The sequence below is a fragment of the Lithobates pipiens genome, unplaced genomic scaffold (assembly GCF_037356315.1).
Source record: "Lithobates pipiens isolate NorthernLeopardFrog02 unplaced genomic scaffold, aLitPip1_a1.2 Scaffold_61, whole genome shotgun sequence".
NCBI lineage: Eukaryota > Metazoa > Chordata > Amphibia > Anura > Ranidae > Lithobates > Lithobates pipiens.
The window spans coordinates 2,698,282-2,723,807 of NW_027507883.1; the positions used below are offsets into that span (position 1 = coordinate 2,698,282).

Here is a 25,526-nt window from a genome sequence, read left to right on the forward strand (position 1 = left end):
AGGGACTGAACTCCCCTGAAAAACGGTGGATCCTCCTGGGAAAACTGAACACATCCTGTACTGATGTGGCCTTTATACAAGAAACACATTTTAAAAATACTAGCCTCCCCTTTCTATGGTCGAGATCCTTCCCTAAGGTCTACCACTCTACTAACCCCTCCTCTCCATTCTGATCTCTAGCAGGCTCCCCTGGGTTCTCCAGGATTCTCTGGTGGACCCTGGGGGCCAATATCTTTTTCTTAGGGGCCACATTGGAGAGCGCCTTTTTACATTTGCCACTGTGTACGCTCCCAATGATCACCAAGACACGTTCCTCAGAACTACCCTGCACAGATTATGTGACTTTCGGGAGGGCCAATTGATATTAGGCGGGGACTTTAATGTCCCCTTTCGCCATCGGTTGACACTTCTGCCTCTTGCTCCTCGCTCCCTACCCCTCACCTAGGTCTCTATTCTGGCACCTTAATGAGAGCCTCATCCAGATACCGGAAGTTTTAGCAGATGTGACCAGGGAATTGGACCTTTATTTCCAAGAAAACTAAAGCAGGACTGTGACCCGGGGATAATTTGGGAGGCTCACAAGTCAGTACTCCGCAGGGTACTTATCAGGAACAGCTTGCTAATCTGTTTCGTGAACTTGCCTCTGTGGAAGCGAAACATAAACATACTCCCTTACGGACCTTAGAGATTGAATTGGGGACACTCCATACCCATATTGCTGTCCTACTCCATTATAAAGCGAAAGCGGCACTCCAGTTTTGTCGTAAACTGACGTAGGAGTCAGAGGACAAATGCAGAAAAATCTTAGCCAGGTCGGTAAAGGAGTTGAAATCTGGCTCTTACATACCACAGTTGATAGATGAGAATGGCCAGAGGGCCTCTACCCCAACCCAAATAGTTGAAGTCTTTGAAAAATGTTACTCTGATCTCTACAACCTGCCCGATTCAGGGTCTGGACAGGACTATATAGACAGATATGTAACCGGTTCTGGTCTACCAACCCTCTCATCGGAATCACGGGAGTACTTGAAGGACCCGATCACACTGGAAGAAGTCCAGACGGCCGTGGGACCTCCGAAGGTGGGTAAGGCTCCGGGCCCTGACGGATATACCGCACAATACTTTAAGACCTTCCTCCCTATTCTCGGCCCGCGCTTGGTGAATTTATTTAATACTCTGAGCTCAAATGGGGATTTTCCTGAGGATACCCTTAGAGCCCACATCTCGTTGATACCTAAGGAGGGCAAAGACCCGGGCCTATGTGGGAGCTACAGACCCATTTCCCTCCAAAATTCGGACCTAAAACTATTCTCTAACTCCTCACCACGTGATTGGCACATCACTTGTAGTCCCTTATACATATTGACCAGTTAGGTTTTATTCCCACCAGGGAAGATAGAGACAACACCACTAAGGTGCTTACCCTGATCCGTAAAGCAAAGTCATCTGGGACCCCTTGTCTTTTCATGAGTACTGATGCCGAGAAGGCTTTTGATCGGGTCAAATGGACATTAATGTTCTCGGTCCTTTGCCATATAGGTCTGAGTGAACGGATGCTGGCATGGATAAGTAAGATATACTCACGTACTTACATTCCACCGGACATCGCGCGTACGTTTATGTTGAAATTCCCCCCACCCCTTGTCACTAAGATCCGCAGTTTGCTTCACGGGTGGCATTCTGGCCTCCATTCCTGGTTCAGCAGATGCAATCTCATTAAAATGAACATACTCCCTAAATTTACTTATCTTTTCCAAGCTCTCCCGATCCAGATTCCAGTCCTGTTTTTTAAGCAAGCTCAATCCTTGCTCACTCAATTTAACTGGGCCCACAAAAATCGCAGACTTAAGCGGTCACAGCTGACATTGTCTAAACAACAGGGAGGGTTGGTTCTCCCTAACTTGCGACGCTACTACCTGGCCTCCCATCTGGGGCGTGTATTGGACTGGAATCGAAACAAACTTTCTAAGCTCACTCCCGAATCCCGCTAAGAAGCGCCATGTGGTGCTATAAGTATTTACCCACAGAATTTATGTCACATCCCACTATAGGGGCTTAGTTGAAAGTCAGTCACCTGATCGCTACCCAAAACACACTCACGTCTTTGACTTCCGCCCTATTCCCTATACGTGGCCATCCAACCTTTGAACTGGGGACCCACTTAGAAATTCCAACCTAGACAATGCGTCTAAATTCGTCATTGATGGAAAATGGCCTTCTTTCTCAACCCTAACAGATCCGACAGGGCTTTTCCAACTGCCTTTTTGGAGAGCGGCGCAACGACATCATTTTCTCCTTTCCATCCCCAATCCTCAAACGTTCGCCCGCCCTCAGACGGAGTTTGAGACTCTATGCAGGAGCGAAGGCCCTTTGGCCCACATTCTCTCTCAAACAGATTACCCACACTTAACCTGTCTGGCCAACTGGGAAAAGGACCTTAATTGCTAATTTTCCCCAGCACAGAGACAACGCATTATCACTTTGGCTCTCAAAATGTCGCTGTGCACGAAGATACAGGAGACGAATTTTAAACTTCTCACCAGGTGGTATTTGACACCATCAAAGCTGCAGAAATGTTTCCCCTCTTCCTCGAACATATGCTGGAGGTGTGGATAAGAAGAGGGCACGTTGCTGCACATTTTTTGGTCCTGCCTCAGCTTGGTGGACTTCTGGACAGAGATCCGATGCATGACACAAAAATTCACAGACTTCTCCATCCAGGAAGAGGCTGCATTCTTTCTCTTGTACCATTCACAGATTCCCATTAAGAAGTACAAAAAAATCTATTTTACGGCATGTGATTAATGCGGCGAAATCCTGCATCCCTCTCTATTGGAAAAAATGTTCCCCCCCTTTCATTACTCACTGGCTTAGGAAAATAGAGGACATTAAAAAAAATGGAGGACTTGATCCTCACATCACAAGGTAAACAAGAATTTTTTAAACAAACCTGAGACATCTGGAATACCTTTATATTCTCGCTAGAAGGATGTCGCCTGCTATCGCCTTAGTGCTCTGAGCTTTCCTTGACTGGCCCATTGGACAGTGGCTGCCATCGTGTCTCGTCCCCTCTTCTCCTTTTCTGATCTTTCAACCCTTCTCTTTTTGGCCTTCCTCCCCTATCTCTCACCCCCTCCACTCCCTCTCTCTTTTGGAAAGAGTGGAAAATTGGGAATGACGGCCCCACACCCCCCTCTGGATGGATTATGCCGGAGGGACCTGGGGTTTGTGTGACCCTGGATCTTGGTACAGTACTTTATCCGTGCCTCGAATCATTGTGATTGATGGAAGGCAGACTCACAGTTGCGAATATACCTGTATCAAGTATTGTTCAGCTGCTTTTTGCTCTGTATTTCTCTGTTGCATTATGTACTTGGGGGACCGTCTTCCCCTATTTGGAGAAAAAATTATATTTGAAAAAAAAAGAAGCCTACGACACCTGGTATTCCCAGGCGGTCTCCCATCCAGGCATTAACCAGGCCGGACCCTGCTTAGCCTCCAAGATCAGATGAGATGGAACAGATTCAGGGTGATGTGGCCGTAGCCAATATCTTCAGGCACTCTCAACTCTCTTGACAAACACCAAGATGGTCACCTTGGAAACAAGCGGAAAAAAATAGGTCAATGGCCACAACATAAAAAGAAGCCTACGGCATCTGGAAATCCCAGGCGGTCTCCCATCCAGGTACTAAACTGGTCCCAACCCTGCTTAGCCTCTGAGATCAGATGAGATTGGGCTCTTTCAGGGTGGTGTGGCCGTAGGAGATTTCTTCAGGCACTCTCAACCTTGACTAACGCCAATATGGTCACCTTGGGAAACAAACAAAAAAATCAAGTCAATGCCAACAACATGAGAAGAAGTCTACAGCACCTAGTATTCCCAGGTGGTCTCCCATCCAGGTATTAACAAGGCCCGACCCTGTTTAGTCTCTGAGATCAGACGAGATCTGGTGCTTTCAGGGTTATGTGGCCATAGGCGAGCTCTTCAAGCACTCTCAACCCTCTTGACAAACACCAAGATGGTCACCTTGGTAAACAAAAAAACAAAAAAACAAGTCAATGCCAACAACATAAAAATAAGCCTCCAGCACCTAGTATTCCCAGGTGGTCTCCAATCCAGGTACTAGCAAGGCCCGACCCTGTTTAGCCTCTGAGATCAGAGGAGATTGGGGCGCTTTCAGGCTTATGTGCCCATAGGCAATCTCTTTGGGCACTCTCAACCCTCTTGACAAATGCCAAGATAGTCACCTTGGGAAACAAGCGAAAAAAAAACAGGTCAATGTCAACAACATAAAAAGAAGACTACGGCACCTGGTATTCCAAAGCCATCTCCCATCCAGGGACTAACTAGGCCCAACCCTTCTTAGCCTCAGAGATGAGAAGAGATAGGGCTCTTTCAGGGTGATGCTGCTGTAAGCGAACTCTTTGGGCACTCTCAACCCTCTTGACAAATGCCAAGATGGTCACCTTGGGAAACAAGCGAAAAAAAAAAAAAATGAATCAAGGCCAACAACATAAAAAGAAGCCTACAATAACTGGTATTCCCAGGTGGTCTCCCATCCAGGTACTAACCAGGCCTGACTCTTCTTAGCCTCCAAGATCAGACGAGATTGGGTGCTTTCAGAGTGCTCGGACTCTTTCCCCATCACTAATGGGATGAGGCAGGGGTGCCCTCTGTCTCCCCTAATTTTTATTCTGACACTGGAACCACTTATGTGTCACGTTCGGAATGACCCGAATATTACTGGCATATCCAAACCCTCGGCACACCACAAAATTGCGGCGTACGCTAACGATCTAATTTCTTTCGTCTCCAATCCACACATTTCGCTTCCCAATATACTCGCGGCTCTCCGGCGATACGGCAGCCTATCAAACTATAAAATCAATTGCACCTTTGGCTGTATTGAATATATCGGTCCCGGATGGTGAGGCCAAGAGGCTACGCTCCGCTTTTCCATTCTACTGAGCTGAAAAATCTATACGTTACCTGGGCGTTGACATCGCAGCGGATTTGGCGCAATTGTACCCGCTTGATTTTGTCCCTCTCCTGAATAGACTGAAATCTGATTTGGGAAACTGGCATGCTTTAACACTGACCTGGTTCAGGCGCTGTAATGCATTCAAAATGACGGCCCTCCCGCGGATTTTATACTTGTTCCAGACATTACCGATCCGGTTACCCCCAATTTTTTTCAGACAACTGCAGGTGCTGCTCCGGGACTTTATTTGGCCGCGCAAACTGCCCAGAGCCCGTTTGCAATTGCTTGCCAGACCAAAGGACAAGGGGGGTCTGGGTCTCCCAGATCTGAGACAATACTACAGAGTGACTCTGCTAGCGAGAGTCGTTGATTGGCATTGTAATGGCCCACACAAGCAGTGGGTGGAGATGGAGATTGAGGATGGATCCATTCCCCTATTGACCTCCCCGTGGCTCCTGTCCTTCCTACCAAAAGACCTCAGAGATCACCCCGTAGTGGGAGCTACGTTGGCTGTTGTGCGGAGGTTGTTCCGCTGCACACACATTGCTCCCCTGCCGTCACCAATGACTCCGGTTATAGGTAATCCAGACTTCCCACCGGGATTTACCAACAAGAAACTGCGACAGTTGACAGTGGTGGGGAAACAGCGTCTGGGAGAGGTGTGGCCCTCGGGAGGGCTCCCGACCACGCAAACTGTCGCCAAGCTTTCTGACCCTCCTCTTGACTTGTTTAGTGCTTATCAACTTCATCACTTTCTTCTGGCCATACAAAGGGCCCCCTACACTCCTAGAGACCTGACACCCTATGAATCCATCTGTCACAAAAAGGAACCTGTGCGACACACCCTCTCCCTCCTGTACAACCTATTAAGTAGTCAGGAGGAGGAGTCGACCCCACCATTTATCCACAAATGGGAGAGGGACTTTGGCATCACATTTACCCCACAACAGATAGGCAAGATCCTGACATTAGTACATAAAGCTTCCATCGCAAACCAATATCAAGAATCAGGATACAAGATAGTCTCACGCTGGTATAGAGTCCCATACCTTCTGAATAAAATGAATAGATTGATCCCGGATGTTTGTTGGAGGTGCAATTCAGATACGGGGACCATGGGACACATTTTCTGGGCATGCCCGGCCTTGAGGAACTTTTGGGTGGAGGTGACCGAGACGATAAAAACTCTCAGAAATGTAGATATCGCAGACAACCCAGCAGCGTGCCTTCTACACTTGACCGAACAGCCTGTTCGAAAATACAAAAAAACCCTCCCGATGCAACTCCTGAACGCCGCCCGGGCCTGCATTCCCACACTGTGGAGGCAGCCTCAGCCCCCCATCCAAGGTGCTGTGGTATTCCAAAGTCACGACCGGCTCATATTTTACTCTGGTTCACATAGGTCATGATAAGCTGGCTCGCTGTGGTCCCAGTTGCTCTCCATGATTACATTTGTCCGAACAGGGCTGCATTAGTTATACTGTACTACATGTCCGAGGTGGGGTTTCTCTCATTTCTGCATGAAACTCTAGGACTCCCCTCTGAGAACCCAGAGTTATTTGGCTGCCTATTTTTTGTTACCATGTAATTGTGACCCTGGGTCATGCTGTATGGTTGACTGTTATATTTATGTTGTTCTACTTATACTTAATAAAAGAATAAAACAAAAAAAATAAAAATAAGTCAATGCCAACAACTTAAAAAAAGCCTATGGCATCGAGAAATCCCAGGCGTTCTCCCATCCAGGTACTAACCAGGTCCCAACCCGGCTTAGCCTCTGAGATCAAATGAGATTTGGCTCTTTCAGGGTGATGCAGCCATAGTAGATTTTTTCAGGCACGCTCAACCCTCTTGACAAACGCCAAGATGGTCACCTTGGGAAACAAATAAAAAAAAACAAGTCAATGCCAACAACATAAAAAGAAGCCTACCGCACCTAGTATTTCCAGACGGTCTCCCATCCAGGTATTAACAAGGCGCGACCCTTTCTAGCCTCTGAGATCAGCGGAGATTGGGCGCTTTCAGGGTGATGTGCCCATAGGCAATCTCTTTGGGCACTCTCATCCCTCTTGAAAAATGCCAAGATAGTCACCCTGGGAAACAAGCGAAAAAAAACAGGTCAACGCCAACAACATAAAAAGAAGACTACGGCACCTAGTATTCCAAGGCCGTCTCCCATTCAAGTACTAACTAGGCCCAACCCTTCTTAGCCTGTGAGATCAGAAGAGATAGGGTGCTTTCAGGGTGATGCGGCTGTAAGCGATCTCTTTAGGCACTCTCAACCCTCTTGACAAATGCCAAGATGATCACTTTGGGAAACAAGCGAAAAAAACAGGTCAACACCAACAACATAAAAATAAGCCTGCGGCATCTGGAAAACCCAGGCGGTCTCCCATCCAGGTACAAACCAGGCCCAACCCTGCTTAGCTTCTGAGATCAAACGAGATTGGGCGCTGTCAGGGTGTTGTGCTCGTAGGCAATTTCTTTGTGCACTCTCAACCCTCTTGACACATGCCAAGATGGTCACCTTGGGAAACAAGGGAAAATAAAACAGGTCAACGCCGACAACATAAAAAGAAGACTACGGCACCTAGTATTCCAAGGCCGTCTCCCATTCAAGTACTAACTAGGCCCAACCCTTCTTAGCCTCTGAGATCAGAAGAGATAGGGTGCTTTCAGGGTGATGCGGCTGTAAGCGATCTCTTTAGGCACTCTCAACCCTCTTGACAAATGCCAAGATGATCACTTTGGGAAACAAGCGAAAAAAACAGGTCAACACCAACAACATAAAAATAAGCCTGCGGCATCCGGAAAACCCAGGCGGTCTCCCATCCAGGTACAAACCAGGCCCAACCCTGCTTAGCTTCTGAGACCAAACGAGATTGGGCGCTTTCAGGGTGTTGTGCTCGTAGGCAATTTCTTTGTGCACTCTCAACCCTCTTGACACATGCCAAGATGGTCACCTTGGGAAACAAGGGAAAATAAAACAGGTCAACGCCGACAACATAATGAGAAGCCTACGGCACCTGGTATTCCCAAGCTGTCTCCCATCCAGGTACTAACCAGGCCCATCGCTGCTTAGCCTCCGAGATCAGATGAGATTGGGCTCTTTCAGGGTGATTTGGCCGTAGGCACTCTCTTTGGGCACTCTGAAGCCTCTTGACAAAGGCCAAGATGGTCACCTTGGGAAACAAGCTAAAAAAAACAGGTCAAAGCCAACAACATAAAAAGAAGCCTACGGCATCCAGTATTCCCAGGCGATCTCCCAATCAAGACACTAACCAGACCAGATCCTTCTATGGCACCTGGTCTTCCCAGGCAGTCTCCCATCCAGGTACAAACCAGGCCTGACGCTGCTTAGCCTCTGAAATCAGACGAGATCGGGTGCTTTCAGGTTGATGTGGCCGTAAGCATTCTCTTCAAGACACGCCCAACCCTCTTGACAAACGCCAAGATGGTCGCCTTGAGAAACAAGCAAAAAAAACAGGTCAAAGCCAACAACATAAAAAGAAGCCTATGGGCTTACAGCGGACCCTAAGAGATGGGACCCACTAGCTCTGTCATGGTTCGGACGCTGTAATATGAACGCAATGCCACGACTTCTGTATCTACTACAAGCCTTACCTATCAAAATACCCCAGACTTTCTTTCATGCGGATCGCTCAACCTTTATCAAGTTGACTGGTGCTGGTGTTCTGCCATATACTGTCCGGCCATGATATAGTGTCTGCGCCGTACTGCGCATGCGCAGTACGGAGCAGACGAAGCTTCGGAAAATCTCCGAAGCCGAACGGCGCCTGCGCGGTGAGTGGAGGTGGTAGCCCCACCATCCAAGCGGACATAGGGTTGTGAATATTAGAGGGCCCCTCGCAGGCGAGCTTAGCTCGCCACGCTTCGGGCTCAGCCTCGCTGCGCTCGGCTCTTTTATATTCTTACTCTATGTCCACTTGGATAGTGGGGATAGAAACTGGACTCAGTGCGCAGGCGCCGTTCATGCTCGGCAATTTTCGGAATCTGTGTTGCTGTGTACTGCACATGCGCAGCACACAGCGGACACTATCCGATGGGGGACCATATGTGATAGGACACCGGCATGGGGAACTGAAGCTATGGGTCAAGCTAGAGCAGGAGATGGCGCGGGTTCCACTGGCTGGTCTGCCTTGGGCGGGGAGGCCATTGGAGCCCTGTGTGACTACTCACCCGTTAATTGGCCCCTCGCTCGCCGAGATGGATCGTTTTTTTCACCTTTCCCACCTGACTAATTTCCCTTCTCCTATGACCCCAATTATTGGACATCCTAGATTCCCTCTGGGCCTGTCTGACCAGGCCTTTACCAAGCAAGCCCCGAAAGGGCTTCTGAGAGCAGCCCTATTTCTTGGACCCACGGGCTTGATTCCCATGGGAACCATACTGCTAGAGCAAGTACCTGTTGCATTGGATAGCTGGAGAGCTAGACAGCTAATCCATTTCCTCGGATCACTACCTAACCATTCGTTCTTCTCTAAACAATTCCACCCCTTCGAGGAACTTTGCCTGGATGATGGCCCAATTCATGGTTCCCTCTCTAGGTCCTACCAAATCCTGACAGACGCACAATCCTCCACGGATCCACCCTTCCTAGCTAAATGGAAAAGGGACTTACAAACTACATTCTCCAAACCACAGAAGGACAGAATACTCTTTTTCGCCCATAAGTCGTCACTCTGCAGTAAATATCAGGAGATCTCATATAAGCTGATCACACGCTGGTATCGTACACCGGTGGTGTTGGCCAAAATATTCCCCGGTCAATCTGACCGCTGCTGTCGCTGTGGGCAACAGGCTGGCACCATTCTCCACATTTTCTGGGAATGCCCTAAATTACAAACATTCGGGCAGCCTGTCCTGAGACTCATCCACAAGTTCACAGACATTTCCTTAGCCAATGATCCCGCAGCAGTTCTTCTCAATCTAACTCCTATGTCGAGAAAGCGTTATCATAAGTCCTTACTTAAACATCTCCTCAAGGCATCTAGGGCCTGCATCCCAAGTCAGTGGAAAGAGCAATCTGCTCCAATGGTGACCCAGTGGTTCGCAAGGGTAAATGATATTGAACGAATGGAAGACCTGACTGCCACAATGAGGGATAAAACGGAGGAGCATGGGAACAGATGGTTCTACTGGACCCAGTTTCGCTTTTCGGAAGAATACCTCCGCGAGACATAGTAAGCTCATGGTGATCGTTGGAGATCGCTGTTCCAAACGTTGGACAGCTGATGAGCTGGTGAGCCGAGGGCGTCTCTTGCTCCCTGGGAGGGGACCCCATCCTATCCACTCTACCCACGACACCCCCTTACCCCTTCTTTTCCTTTTCTGCCATTTCCTTCCCCAATCTTCTCTTTCCCCTTCTCCCTCCTTTCAGTTCTACTATTTCCCTTCTTAAGTCAAAAAAGGGAAAAGAAAATGGTATGTTCCGACCCCATTTGACTACTACACAATACTCTTCCTCTATCTATGGATATCTAAACTCTTCGAGGGTAGCAGGGCTAGTATCAATAATATTTTAAGTGGTAGAGGATCCCAACGAGATGGAGCTTTAATCTCATCTTGATATGACCGCAAAGCTGTGCACGTGCTATTCTCCTCGGACTTCTTACCATTGGCTCTGATATCCATGCAATATGATCGTTTGTTTGTAACTATTTGTATCACACATTCTGTGAAGTTGCCTTTGCATTGTATGTCGCATACTACTAAATAAAAAAAAAAAAAAAGCCTATGGCACCTGGTATTCCCAGGCGGTCTCCCATCCAGGTACTAACCAGGCCCGACACTGTTTAGCATCCGAGATCAGATGAGATTGGGCGCTTTCAGGGTGATGGGGCCGTAGGTGATCTCTTCGGGCACTCTCAACCCTCTTGACAAACGCCAAGATGGTCACCTTGGGAAACAAGTGAAAAAAAAAACAGGTCAAGGCCAACAACATAAAAAGAAGCCTACAGCACCTAGTATTCCCAGGTGGTCTCCATTCCAGGAACTAGCAAGGCCCAACCCTGTTTAGCTTCTGAGATCAGAGGAGATCGGGCGCTTTCAGGGTTATGTGCCCATAGGCAATCTCTTTGGGCATTCTCAACCCTCTTGACAAATGCCAAGATAGTCACCTTGAGATACAAGCGAAAAAAAACAGGTCAATGTCAAAAACATAAAAAGAAGAATACGGCACCTGGTATTCCAACGCCATCTCCCATCCAGGTACTAACTAGGCCCAACCCTTCTTAGCCTCAGAGAAGAGAAGAGATAGGGCTCTTTCAGGGTGATGCTGCTGTAAGCGATCTCTTTGTGCACTCTCATCCCTCTTGACAAATGCCAAGATGGTCACCTTGGGAAACAAGCGAAAAAAAAAAAACGAATCAACGCCAACAACATAAAAAGAAGCCTACAATAACTGGTATTCCCAGGTGGTCTCCCATCCAGGTACTAACCAGGCCCGACTCTTCTTAGCCTCCAAGATCAGATGAGATTGGGTGCTTTCAGAGTGATGTGGCCATAGGCAATCTCTTCAGGCACTCTTAACCCTCTTGACAAACACCAAGATGGTCACTTTGGGAAATAAGCGAAAAAAAAACAGGTCAACGCCAAAAACATAAAAAGAAGTCTACGACACCTGATATTCCCAGGCGGTCTCCCATCCAGGTACTAACAAGGCCCGACTCTATTCGCCTCCAACATCAAATGAGATCGGGTGCTTTCAGGGTGATGTGCCCGTAGGCAATCTCTTCAGGCACTTTCAACCCTCTTGACAAATGCCAAGATGGTCACCTTAGGAAACAAGCAAAAAAATATAAATAAGTCGGAAGCTAGAGACAATACGGCCCGAGTCCTCAATTTAATCCATGCGGCGCATGTACAGGGAAGGCCCTTGCTTATGTTGTCAACGGACGCGGAGAAGGCCTTTGACAGGGTGGCCTGGCACTTTATGCAGGCCACCCTGGAACATATAGGTCTTGGCCCCAACATGATGAGCTGGGTAATGTCGCTTTACTCCACGCCGTCGGCAGCTTTACGGGTGACCGAGTGGTGCTCGGACTCTTTCCCCATCACTAATGGGACGAGGCAGGGGTGCCCTCTGTCTCCCCTAATTTTAATTCTGACACTGGAACCACTTATGTGTCACGTTCGGAATGACCCGAATATTACTGGCATATCCAAACCCTCGGCACACCACAAAATTGCGGCGTACGCTGACGATCTAATTTTTTCGTCTCCAATCCACACATTTTGCTTCCCAAAATACTTGCGTCTCTACAGCGACACGGCAGCCTATCAAACTATAAAAACAATTGCGCCAAGTCGGCTGTATTGAATATATCGGTCCCGGATGGTGAGGCCAAGAGGCTCCAGTCCGCTTTTCCATTCTACTGGGCTGAAAAATCTATACGTTAACTGGGCGTTGACATCGCAGCGGATTTAGCGCAATTGTACCTGCTTAATTTTGTCCCTCTCCTGGATAGACTGAAATCTGATTTGGGAAACTGGCATGCTTTAACACTGACCTGGTTCGGGCGCTGTAATGCATTCAAAATGATGGCCCTCCCTCGGATCTTATACATGTTCCAGATATTACCGATCCGGTTACCCCCAATTTTTTTCAGACAACTGCAGGTGCTGCTCCGGGACTTTATTTGGGAGCGCAAACCGCCCAGAGCCCGTTTGCAATTGCTTGCCAGACCAAAGGACAAGGGGGGTCTGGGTCTCCCAGATCTCAGACAATACTACAGAGTGGCTCTGCTAGCGAGAGTCGTTGATTGGCATTGTAATGGCCCACACAAGCAGTGGGTGGAGATGGAGATTGAGGATGGTTCCATTCCCCTATTGACCTCCCCGTGGCTCCTGTCCTCCCTACCAAAAGACCTCAGAGGTCACCCCGTAGTGGGAGCTACGTTGGCTGTTGTGCGGAGGTTGTTCCGCTGCACACACATTGCTCCCCTGCCATCACCAATGACTCCGGTTATAGGTAATCCAGACTTCCCACCGGGATTTACCAACAAGAAACTGCGACAGTTGACAGTGGTGGGGAAACAGCGTCTGGGAGAGGTGTGGCCCACGGGAGGGCTCCCGACCACGCAAACTGTCGCCGAGCTTTCTGACCCTCCGCTTGACTTGTTTAGTGCTTATCAACTTCGTCACTTTTTTCTGGCCATACAAAGGGCCCCCTACACTCCTAGAGACCTGACACCCTATAAATCCATCTGTCACAAAAGGGAACCTGTGCGACACACCCTCTCCCTCCTGTACAACCTATTGAGTAGTCAGGAGGAGGAGTCGACCCCCACCATTTATCCACAAATGGGAGAGGGACTTAGGCATCACATTTACCCCACAACAGATAGGGAAGATCCTGACCTTAGTACATAAAGCTTCCATCGCAAACCAATATCAAGATACAAGATAGTCTCACGCTGGTATAGAGTCCCATACCTTCTGAATAAAATGGATAGATCGATCCCGGATGTTTGTTGGAGGTGAAATTCAGATATGGGGACCATGGGACACCTTTTCTGGGCATGCCCGACCTTGAGGAACTTTTGGGTTCCCAGTAGCGTGCCTTCTACACTTGACCAAACAGCCTGTTCGAAAATACAAAAAAACCCTCACGATGCAACTCCTGAATGCCGCCCGGGCCTGCATTCCCGCACTGTGGAGGCAGCCTCAGCCCCCATCCAAGGTGCTGTGGTATTCCAAAGTCAATCATATTCTCCGGATGGAAGAATTGACCGCCACCCTTCACAACACTGAAGAGGCATTTAGTGTTACATGGAGGCCCTGGAGGTATTTTACTGGTACTCGAGACTACATTCGGGAGGTGAGCAGTGCCTCCGTCCCAGAAAACGACTGAACATCTAACGTTTACCTACGTATTCCATGTCTGCCCTGGGTGGCATTCCCCCCCTCCCTTTTTGTCTTTATTTTTCTTTTTTTCCCCGCCGCCATCCCCCCACCTCCTCTCTCTCCGTCTTTGCACTCTCTTCTTCCCCCGTCCTCCCTTTTAACTATGCCTTGTCTCCTTACTAGCCTTCAGGACCCAGAAGAACCCCAGGGTTCTGGACATGACCGGCTCATATTTTACTCTGGTTCACGTAGGTCATGATAAGCTGGCTCGCTGTGGTCCCAGTTGTTCTCCATGATTACATTTGTCCGAACGGAGCTGCACTAGTTATACTGTACTACATGTCGGAGGTGGGGTTTCTCTATATTCTGCATGAAACTGTAGGACTCCCCTCTGAGAACCCAGAGTTATTTGGCTGCCTATTTTTTGTTAGCATGTAATTGTGACCCTGGGTCATGCTGTATGGTTGACTGTTATATTTATGTTGTTCTACTTAATAAAAGAATAATAAAAATAAAAAAAATAAGTCAATGCCAACAGCTTAAAAACTAAAGCCTATGGCATCGAGAAATCCCAGGCGGTCTCCCATCCAGGTACTAACCATGTCCCAACCCTGCTTAGCCTCTGAGATCAAATGCACGCTCAACCCTCTTGACAAACGCCAAGATGGTCACCTTGGGAAACAAACAAAAAAAACAAGTCAACGCCAACAACATAAAAAGAAGCCTGCGGCATCTGGAAAACCCAGGCGGTCTCCCATCCAGGTACAAACCAGGCCCAACCCTGCTTAGCCTCTGAGACCAAACGAGATTGGGCGCTTTCAGGGTGTTGTGCCCATAGGCAATTTCTTTGTGCACTCTCAACCCTCTTGACAAATGCCAAGATGGTCACCTTGGGAAACAAGGGAAAAAAAACAGGTCAAAGCCAACAACATAAAAAGAATCCTACGGCATCCGGTATTCCCAGGCGTTCTCCCAATCAAGACACTAACCAGACCAGATCCTTCTATGTCACCTGGTCTTTCCAGGCAGTCTCCCACCCAGGTACTAACCAGTCCTGATGCTCCTAAGCCTCTGAAATCAGACGAGATCGGGTGCTTTCAGGGTGATGTGGCCGTAAGTGTTCTCTTCAAGACACGCCCAACCCTCTTGACAAACGCCAAGATGGTCGCCTTGAGAAACAAGCGAAAAAAACAGTTCAAAGCCAACAACAAAAAAAGAAGCCTATGGCACCTGGTATTTCCAGGCGGTCTCCCATCCAGGTACTAACCAGGCCCGACACTGTTTAGCCTCTGAGATCAGATGAGATTGGGCGCTTTCAGGGTGATGGGGCCGTAGGTGATCTCTTTGGGCACTCTCAACCCTCTTGTTAAGCGCCAAGATGGTCACCTTGGGAAACAAGCGAAAATAAACAGGTAAACGCCAACAACATAAAAAGAAGCCTACGGCACCTGGTATTCACAGGGTGCTTTCAGGGTGATGTGGCCGTAAGTGTTCTCTTCAAGACACGCCCAACCCTCTTGACAAACGCCAAGATGGTCGCCTTGAGAAACAAGCGAAAAAAACAGTTCAAAGCCAACAACAAAAAAAGAAGCCTATGGCACCTGGTATTTCCAGGCGGTCTCCCATCCAGGTACTAACCAGGCCCGACACTGTTTAGCCTCTGAGATCAGATGAGATTGGGCGCTTTCAGGGTGATGGGGCCGTAGGTGATCTCTTTGGGCACTCTCAACCCTCTTGTTAAGCGCCAAGATGGTCACCTTGGGAAACAAGCGAAAATAAACAGGTAAACGCCAACAACATAAAAAGAAGCCTACGGCACCTGGTATTCACAGATGGTCTCCCATACAGGTATTAACCAGGCCGTAAACTGCTAGGCCTCCGAGATCAGATGAGATTGTGCGCTTTCAGGGTGATGTGGCCATAGGTGTTCTATTTAGACACTCTCAACCCTCTTGACAAATACCAAGATGGTTATCTTGGGAAACAAGTGAAAAAAAAAGGTCAACGTCAACAACATAGACCCTGGCGGTCTCCCATCTGACCCAGACCCTGCTTAGCCTCTGAGATCGGGCGCTTTCAGGGTGATGTGACCTCAGGCGAACACTTTGGGACATACTCAAAACTCTTGACTGATGCTAAAATGGTCACCTTGGGAAACAAGCGAAAGAAAAACAGGTCAAAGTCAACAATATAAAAAGATTCCTACGGCACCTTAAATTAGGTACTATCCAGGCCGGACCCTGCTTAGCCTCTGAGATCAGATGAGTTTCCAACTCCTTCAACTAATCCCAGGAGACAATACTTCGCCCCCATCCTGGTGGAGGTTCCAACCACCCGATCAATGGTTCCTGTCACCTCTGTCCAGTAGCGGATCAACTTCGGGCATCTCCAAAACATGTGCATCATGTCTCCCCCCATGTTCCCGCACCGGGGGCAACTTGCGTCCGGCCGTTCGGCAAAACTGAAAAAGTTTACGAGGAGCATAATAGGTTCTATATAATAAGAACAGATGTGACATCCTGTGTGAGGAGAGCCACAATTCACCACAGGCAGGATTCCTGTGGCCAATTATAGCTCAGGGGGGTTTAGTACACACCCCACACTATATAAGGCCGCCAGCACGGCGGCCTTGTATAGTGTGTTGCGGTGGTCAGGGAAAGAGGACGATAGGCAGGGACAGTGTCTTTACTGCTTGGGAACCTAGCACTGTTACAGTGGGTGTTATGTGCCTCCTGCACAGTACACACCTGAAGCTACCCTTTATTACTGGTGTTCAATTTCTGCAATACATGCATCTGCAGTGCAGGAGTTAGAGTCGGTGTTGTGTGCCTCCTGCACAGTATACACCTTATTGCTGGTGTTCTGTTTCTGTAATACAGGAACCTAGCACTGTTACAGTGCTAGGGTGTACAGAGAAGCTGGTATATATAGAAGACTACAGCATACAGAAGAAAGGCTAGTGAATACAGAATACAGGTTTCGTGTATGTAGATAGGCTTGAGTATACAGAGATGCTAGAGTAAACAGTGAGGCTGGGGTACACAGAGAGGCTAGTTTAAAGACAAATACAAAGATGTTAGTGTATATAGAGAGGTTAGTGTATAGAGAGAGTCGAGTGTATACAGAAAGGACAGTGCATATAGAGAAGCTAGTGTATACAGAAAGGGTATACATGAAAGCTGACATTCTATACAGAAGACTGGGTAGTGTATACAGAGAGTCTAGTGGGTACAGAAGACAGGCTGGTGTATTCTAGCTAGTTTTTACAGTCTAGTGTATACAGAAGACAGGCTGTGGTATACAGAGAGTTTAGTGTATTCAGAGAGTCTAGTGTATACAGTCGGCGAGTGTATACATAAGACTGGCTAGTTTACACAGTGTTTACAGAGATGCAAGGGTGTACAGAGAAGCTGGTATATATAGAAGACTACAGCATACAGAAGAAAGGCTAGTTAATACACAATACAGAAGACTCGTGTATGTAGATAGGCTTGAGTATACAGAGATGCTAGAGTAAACAGTGAGGCTGGGGTACACAGAGAGGCTAATTTAAAGAGAGGCTAGTATATACAAAGATGTTAGTGTATATAGAGAGGTTAATGTATAGAGAGGGTCGAGAGTATACAGAAAGGACAGTGCATATAGAGAAACTAGTGTATACAGAAGACAGGCTTGGGTATACATCAAAGCTGACAGTGTATACAGAAGACTGGGTAGTGCATACAGAGAGTCTATTGGGTAAAGAAGACAGGCTGGTGTATTCTAGCTAGTTTTTACAGTCTAATGTATACAGAAGACAGGCTGTGGTATACTGAGGGTTTAGTGTATTCAGAGAGTCTAGTGTACAGAAATGCAAGGGTGTACAGAGAAGCGAGAAGCTAGTATATATAAGGCTAGTGAATACAGGCTAGTGAATACAGAATACAGACTCGTGTATGCAGATAGGCTTGAGTATACAGAGATGCTAGAGTAAACAATGAGGCTGGGGTACACAGAGAGGCTAATTTAAAGAGAGGCTAGTATATACAAAGATGTTAGTGTATATAGAGAGGTTAGTGTATAGAGAGAGTCGCGTGTATACAGATAGGACAGTGCATATAGAGAGACTAGTGTATACAGAAGACAGGCTTGGGTATACATCCAAGCTGACAGTGTATACAGAAGACTGGGTAGTGTATACAGAGATTCTAGTGGGTACAGAAGACAGGCTGGTGTATTCTAGCTAGTGTTTACAGTCTAGTGTATACAGAAGACAGGCTGTGGTATACAGAGGGTTTAGTGTATTACAGAGATGCAAGGGTGTACAGAGAAGCTAGTATATATAGAAGACTACAGCATACAGAAGAAAGGCTAGTGAATACAGAATAAAGGCTGGCTTCTACGGAGAGGCTACCACTACGGAGATGCAGAACACTATCTAGGGTATATAGAGAGGCTAGATTATACAGAGAGGCTAGTGCATAGAGTGAAGCTATTGTATATAGAAGCCTGGTTAGTGTATACAGAGAAGCTAGTGTGTACAGAAGAAAGGCTAGACAGGCTATAAAGAGAGACAAGTTTTTACAGAAGACAGTTTGGGGTATACAGAGATGCTAGTTTATACAGAGAGACTAATGTATACAGAAGACAGGCTAGGGCATACAGAAGACAGAAGACGGGCTAGTGTATTCAGAACATAGGCTAGTGTATATCGAAGACAGGCTATTGTATGCAGAAGACCGGCTAGTGTAAACATGCTGGTGTATATAGAGAGGCTAGTGAATTTAGAGGGTAGGCTAAGTGATAACAGAAGACAATCTGGGCTATACAGAGACATTTCATCATTTCATCTAGCTCACATCTCTAATGGATTTTGTCTCATTGCCATGTTATGCCTTTTCATTCTTATGCTAAATATAGATCACTACACGATTTTTATCATCCACATCAAGCATGCAATAAAACTATCATACATCAAAATAAACCATGTACTCTTTTGCTCTATTTTGCATATTTGTACCGGGACTGTGAGTATGTGACATAGAGTAAGAATATAAAAGAATATAAAAGAGCCGAGTGCAGCGAGGCCAAGCCCGAAGCTCGCCTGCGAGGGGCCCTCTAATATTCACAACCCTATGTCCACTTGGATGGTGGGGCTACCACCTCCACTCACCGCGCATGAAAATCTCCGAAGCTTCGTCTGCTCCGTACTGCGCATGCGCAGTACGGCGCAGACACTATATCATGGCCGGACAGTATATGGCAGAACACCGGCACCAGTCAACCACCGGTGTCATGTGCGTCGCTGTGTAATATAGAGCAGGGTCCGGGAAGCCAATACCTCCCCGCAATTTCGTTGGCAATAGCATTGCCCTACCAATACGCATATGTTTTCCGCGCCAGAGGAACTTGATAAAGATTGAGCGAACCGCATGAAAGAAAGTCTGGGGTATTTTGATAGGTAAGGCTTGTAGTAGATACAGAAGTCGTGGCATTGCGTTCATCTTCAACACATTACAGCGTCCGAACCATGACAGAGCTAGTGGGTCCCATCTTTTAGGGTCCGCTGTAAGCCCATAGGCTTCTTTTTATGTTGTTGGCTTTGACCTGTTTTTTTTGCTTGTTTCTCAAGGCGACCATCTTGGCGTTTGTCAAGAGGGTTGGGCGTGTCTTGAAGAGAAAGCTTACGGCCACATCAACCTGAAAGCACCCGAACTCGTCTGATTTCAGAGGCTAAGCAGCGTCAGGCCTGGTTAGTACCTGGATGGGAGACTGCCTGGGAAGACCAGGTGCCATAGAAGGATCTGGTCTGGTTAGTGTCTTAATTGGGAGATCGCCTGGGAATACTGGATGCCGTAGGCTTCTTTTATGTTGTTGGCTTTAGCTTGTTTCCCAAGGTGACCATCTTGGCCTTTGTCAAGAGGCTTCAGAGTGCCCAAAGAGAGTGCCTACGGCCAAATCACCCTGAAAGATCCCAATCTCATCTGATCTTGAAGGCTAAGCAGCGATGGGCCTGGTTAGTTCCTGGATGGGAGACAGCTTGGGAATACCAGGTGCCGTAGGCTTCTCATTATGTTGTCGGCGTTGACCTGTTTTATTTTCCCTTGTTTCCCAAGGTGACCATCTTGGCATGTGTCAAGAGGGTTGAGAGTGCACAAAGAAATTGCCTACGAGCACAACACCCTGAAAGCGCCCAATCTCGCTTGGTCTCAGAGGCTAAGCAGGGTTGGGCCTGGTTTGTACCTGGATGGGAGACCGCCTGGGTTTTCCAGATGCTGCAGGCTTCTTTTTATGTTGTTGGTGTTGACCTGTTTTTTTCGCTTGTTTCCCAAAGTGATCATCTTGGCATTTGTCAAGAGGGTTGAGAGTGCCTAAAGAGATCGCTTACAGCCACATCACCCTGAAAGCACCATATCTCTTCTGATCTCAGAGGCTAAGAAGGGTTGGGCCTAGTTAGTACTTGAATGGGAGACGGCCTTGGAATACCAGGTGCCGTATTCTTCTTTTTATGTTGTTGGCGTTGACCTGTTTTTTTTCGCTTGTTTCCCAGGGTGACTATATTGGCATTTTTCAAGAGGGATGAGAGTGCCCAAAGAGATTGCCTATGGGCACATCACCCTGAAAGCGCCCAATCTCCGCTGATCTCAGAGGCTAGAAAGGGCCGCGTCTTGTTAATACCTGGATGGGAGACCGCCTGGAAATACTAGGTGCGGTAGGCTTCTTTTTATGTTGTTGGTGTTGACTTGTTTTTTTTTGTTTGTTTCCTAAGGTGACCATCTTGGCATTTGTCAAGAGGGTTGAGCGTGCCTGAAAAAATCTACTATGGCTGCATCACCCTGAAAGAGCCAAATCTCATTTGATCTCAGAGGCTAAGCAGGGTTGGGACCTGGTTAGTACCGGGATGGGAGACCGCCTGGGATTTCTCGATGCCATAGGCTTTTTTTTTAAGTTGTTGGCATTGACTTCTTTTTTTTTGTTGTTTTATTCTTTTATTAAGTATAAGTAGAACAACATAAATATAACAGTCAACCATACAGCATGACCCAGGGTCACAATTACATGGTAACAAAAAATAGGCAGCCAAATAACTCTGGGTTCTCAGAGGGGAGTCCTAGAGTTTCATGCAGAAAAGAGAGAAACCCCACCTCCGACATGTAGTACAGTATAACTAATGCAGCTCCGTTCGGACAAATGTAATCATGGAGAACAACTGGGACCACAGCGAGCCAGCTTATCATGACCTATGTGAACCAGAGTAAAATATGAGCCGGTCGGCTGACGGCCCTGAGGGACCAGGAAGACATCCCCACTGAACTACAATATTACTTCACGGCTAACGGGCACTCAGCTGCTTATGACATGGTCTGGGAGATGTTTAAACTGCATGCCCGCTCCCTCCTTTCCACGCGCATCAATAGAGTCAAAAGGTCATCTAAACTTATTCTGCAACAGGCTGCGGAACATCTACAGGTGCTGGAGGAGGCGTTCCATCGGGACCCTTCGTCCAACACCGCCAATAATCTTAGGATACAGACGCGACAGGTTTCCCAGTTGCACATTGAGAAAGCTAAGCAGCGCATCTTCTTTTGTAGGCAGAGGGTGTTTGAGTACGGTGAGCGATCGGGCAAACTACTTGCATACCTGGCCCATCTGGATGCGCATCCCCCTGTGGTAGTGTCGTTGTTAGATCCGCGGGGGAACGATATCACCGATCCGCAACTAGTGGCGGAGGAATTTGGGAAGTTCTACCGTGCACTTTACACCTCCCGGGTCACCCACTCTCCCCAAGACACCAGGGACTACCTGGCGGGAGTTGCATTTCCCAGACTGGCTGATGAACAGCTTGAACTGTTAGAAGCCCCTATTACTATAGAAGATATCTCTGTGGCTATCTCCTGCCTGGCAGCGTCCAAGGCCCCAGGATTAGATGGCTTACCACTTGAATTCTACGCCACTTACTCTGAAACCCTTATCCCTAAACTTTATGACTTATACAAATTTATCTTTGATACAGGTACCCTACCCCCCTCTATGAGAGAGGCCCAAATTGTAGTAATCCCTAAGCCTGGCAAGGACCCTAAATACCCAGAATCGTATAGACCTATCTCCCTGCTCCAAGTTGATATTAAGATATTAGCTAAGATCCTAGCCTCCCGCTTCAACCAAGTCATTCTGTCCCTAGTCCACCCAGATCAGACAGGCTTTATGCCAGGGAAAAATACAGCAATGAACATTCGTCGTCTATTTATGAATATTCAGGGATCCCACGATGACATCGGGTCCAGGGTCGTGGTGGCTCTGGATGCCGCTAAGGCCTTTGACTCTGTGGAGTGGAACTACTTATGGGAGTGCCTTTCGAGATTTGGATTTGGCCCCAATTTTATTCGTTGGGTTCAACTCCTATACCAATCCCCCAAGGCCAGGGTGTTTGTGAATGGTTGGTTATCGGACCAATTTCCCCTTGAGAGGGGGACCCGACAGGGCTGTCCTCTTTCCCCCATGCTGTATGCACTGGCGGTGGAGCCGTTGGCCATCATGATTCGGGCAGATGCTAATATCCGCGGCCTTAAGATTGGTAACCTGGAAGAGAAGATCGGGCTGTATGCCGATGATACCCTCCTATACCTGGCAGACTCGGGTCCTTCCCTGTGCGCTGCCCTTCATTCTATAGAATGTATCGGCGGCCATTCGGGTTTGCGTATTAACTGGTCCAAATCTCAGATCCTTCCCATTGACCATTTCCCCCCTCCGTTCACGTCTCCACCTCTGAGTCTCCCAAGGGTCTCCTCGATTAAGTACCTTGGGGTGCAGGTGACCAGGTCGCTCACAGACTACACACTCCTTAACATTGAACCTCTATGTACCCTGATCAAGACTAAGACACAGAATTGGGCCAGACTACCACTGGGGGTTATGGGACGCATTAATTTGGTTAAAATGATACTTTTACCAAAGATACTCTATCTCGTGTGGCATGCCCCCCTATATATACCACAAAAAATTTTCAAAACGATTGAGTCTAGTCTTAACTCATTTATATGGGGACACAGCAGACATAAATTATCCTGGAAGCTCCTGAAAAACCCGGCAACGCTGGGAGGAGCTGCTCTTCCAGACTTTCAGGAGTACTACCTTGCCTCACAATTATCCCATTTTTATTATTTCGATAAAAGCGAAATACAACGATATCAGGCACTAATCTGTGGGCATCCTGACAATCCAGCCCACACCCCCCTTCAGGCAGTACTCAGGGCCCCCTTGACGGGTTGCTCCCCCCGTCATAACGCAGACATGCTGACACATCACCGGAGGGTGTGGGGGGTGGCACTGAAAAAACTTGGGATCCCACGGGTCCACTCCCACACGCCTCTCTGGTTCAACATGCACCTACCTGAACTGCTGTCCATTCCAGATCCTGTGGTGTGGATACGCCATGGGATCTTATATATTTATCAGGTCATGACTAATATGGGAATAAAAACGTTTCAAATGCTCAAAGACGAATTTTCCCTCCCTAACTGTCTCCTTTTTAGATACCTGCAGCTCCGCCATGCCATACAAACCCAATTTATTAGCTCTAACCCATCCTTGGCAGTCCCCTCTATAGTAGATACAGTTACGGGTACTGAGCCAGCTAAATTAATCTCCACCTTGTACTCCGCTATCCGTCTCCCTGGTGTCATGGCCTTGGCCTATGCTGCTAAGGCCGGATGGGAGGTGGACGTTGGGCTTATTGCGGATGAGGATTGGGATGACATTCTGGGGGATGTGAAATATGTATCCCCCCGGCTGTCAGATCGCCTCACGCAGCTGTATATCATACACAGGACATATCTAACTCCCCAGAAGATAGCACGTTTCAAGCCCATGTACAATCCGGGATGCCGTCAATGTGGTCATACCCCGGGCTCCCTTTATCACCTTCTATGGACCTGTCCCACTATTCAAGCATACTGGATGCAAGTGATACGATTCCTGCACGACCAGATGGGTTCACCTGCTACCCTAGACCCCAAAATGTGCCTGCTCGGTCTGATGCCTAGCTTAGAAGCTGATAAATCTCTTCGCACCTTTTTGCATGAGACCCTATTCCTGGCAAGGAAAGCGGTGGCTAGAAGGTGGATGCAGGCCCTGCCCCCCACAATCCAGTGTTGGAAAAAAGAGGTAAATGATACTCTTCCATATAAGAAGCTGATTTATGTGCATAGGGGGTGTTCACCTAAATACGAAAAGGTCTGGGGTAGATGGTTGGCAGATGGTGAAACGTGTACTTGATATACTCACCCTTCATCTTCTCCTTTCCCTCCCCCCTTTTTCTTTTTTTTTTTTTTTTCTCCTCTCCCCTCCCTCTCTGTCTCTCCCTTCTTCCTTTGTTTTTTTTTATATATACATATATACTATGTGATGGCTCTACCTCTTGTGGGTAGTTTGTTTTATGCTACACGGTTACTGTAATGTATCTATATATGTGCTATTGTTTTGGCCATGTTGGCCTCCGTCAATTTATGTACCAAGCATTCGTACCTCAATAAAGTTGGCTTTTTCAATAAAAAAAAAAAAATATGAGCCGGTCGTGTCCAGAACCCTGGGGTTCTTCTGGGTCCCAAAGGCTAGTAAGGAGACAAGGCATTGTGAAAAGGGAGGACGGGGGAAGAAGAGAGTGCAAAGACGGAGAGAGAAGAGGGGGGCGGGATGGCGGCGGGGAAAAAAAGAAAAATAAAGACAAAAAGGGAGGGGGGGAATGCCACCCAGGGCAGACTTGGCCTACGTAGGTAAACGTTAGATGTTCAGTCGTTTTCTGGGACAGGGGCGCTGCTCACCTCCCAAATGTAGTCTCAGGTACCAGTAAAATACCTCCAGGGCCTCCATGTAACACTAAATGCCTCTTCAGTGTTGTGAAGGGTGGCGGTCAATTCTTCCATCCGGAGAATATGATTGACTTTGGAATACCACAGCACCTTGGATGGGGGCTGAGGCTGCCTCCACAGTGTGGGAATGCAGGCCCGGGCGGCGTTCAGGAATTGCATCGTGAGGGTTTTTTTGTATTTTTGAACAGGCTGTTCGGTCAAGTGTAGAAGGCACGCTGCTGGGTTGTCTGCGATATCTACATTTCTGAGAGTTTTTATCGTCCCGGTCACCTCCACCCAAAAGTTCCTCAAGGCCGGGCATGCCCAGAAAATGTGTCCCATGGTCCCCGTATCTGAATTACACCTCCAACAAACATCCGGAATCGATCTATTCATTTTATTCAGAAGGTATGGGACTCTATACCAGCGTGAGACTATCTTGTATCCTGATTCTTGATATTGGTTTGCGATGGAAGCTTTATGTACTAATGTCAGGATCTTCCCTATCTGTTGTGGGGTAAATGTGATGCCAAATGCAATCTCCCATTTGTGGATAAATGGTGGGGTCGACTCCTCCTCCTGACTACTTAATAGGTTGTACAGGAGGGAGAGGGTGTGTTGCACAGGTTCCTTTTTGTGACAGATGGATTCATAGGGCGTCAGGTCTCTAGGAGTGTAGGGGGCCCTTTGTATGGCCAGAAGAAAGTGACGAAGTTGATAAGCATTAAACAAGTCAAGCGGAGGGTCAGAAAGCTCGGCGACGGTTTGCGTGGTCGGGAGCCCTCCCGAGGACCACACCTCTCCCAGACGCTGTTTCCCTACCACTGTCAACTGTCGCAGTTTCTTGTTG

At 47.7% G+C, this 25,526-nt stretch overlaps 9 pseudogenes; 1 reads left to right on the forward strand and 8 right to left on the reverse strand.

Annotated features, from left to right (window-relative positions):
* Positions 1 to 3,644: 3,644 nt before the first annotated feature.
* Positions 3,645 to 3,764, reverse strand: LOC143958631 (5S ribosomal RNA; annotated as a pseudogene).
* Positions 3,765 to 3,859: 95 nt separating this feature from the next.
* LOC143958586 (5S ribosomal RNA) lies at positions 3,860 to 3,978 on the reverse strand (annotated as a pseudogene).
* Positions 3,979 to 7,996: 4,018 nt separating this feature from the next.
* LOC143958346 (5S ribosomal RNA) lies at positions 7,997 to 8,115 on the reverse strand (annotated as a pseudogene).
* Positions 8,116 to 10,734: 2,619 nt separating this feature from the next.
* On the reverse strand, positions 10,735 to 10,853 carry LOC143958312 (5S ribosomal RNA; annotated as a pseudogene).
* Positions 10,854 to 10,954: 101 nt separating this feature from the next.
* LOC143958840 (5S ribosomal RNA) lies at positions 10,955 to 11,073 on the reverse strand (annotated as a pseudogene).
* Positions 11,074 to 11,394: 321 nt separating this feature from the next.
* Positions 11,395 to 11,513, reverse strand: LOC143958617 (5S ribosomal RNA; annotated as a pseudogene).
* A 3,555-nt stretch (positions 11,514 to 15,068) lies between these two features.
* Positions 15,069 to 15,187, reverse strand: LOC143958569 (5S ribosomal RNA; annotated as a pseudogene).
* A 252-nt stretch (positions 15,188 to 15,439) lies between these two features.
* Positions 15,440 to 15,558, reverse strand: LOC143958570 (5S ribosomal RNA; annotated as a pseudogene).
* A 4,217-nt stretch (positions 15,559 to 19,775) lies between these two features.
* LOC143958458 (5S ribosomal RNA) lies at positions 19,776 to 19,894 on the forward strand (annotated as a pseudogene).
* Positions 19,895 to 25,526: the final 5,632 nt, after the last annotated feature.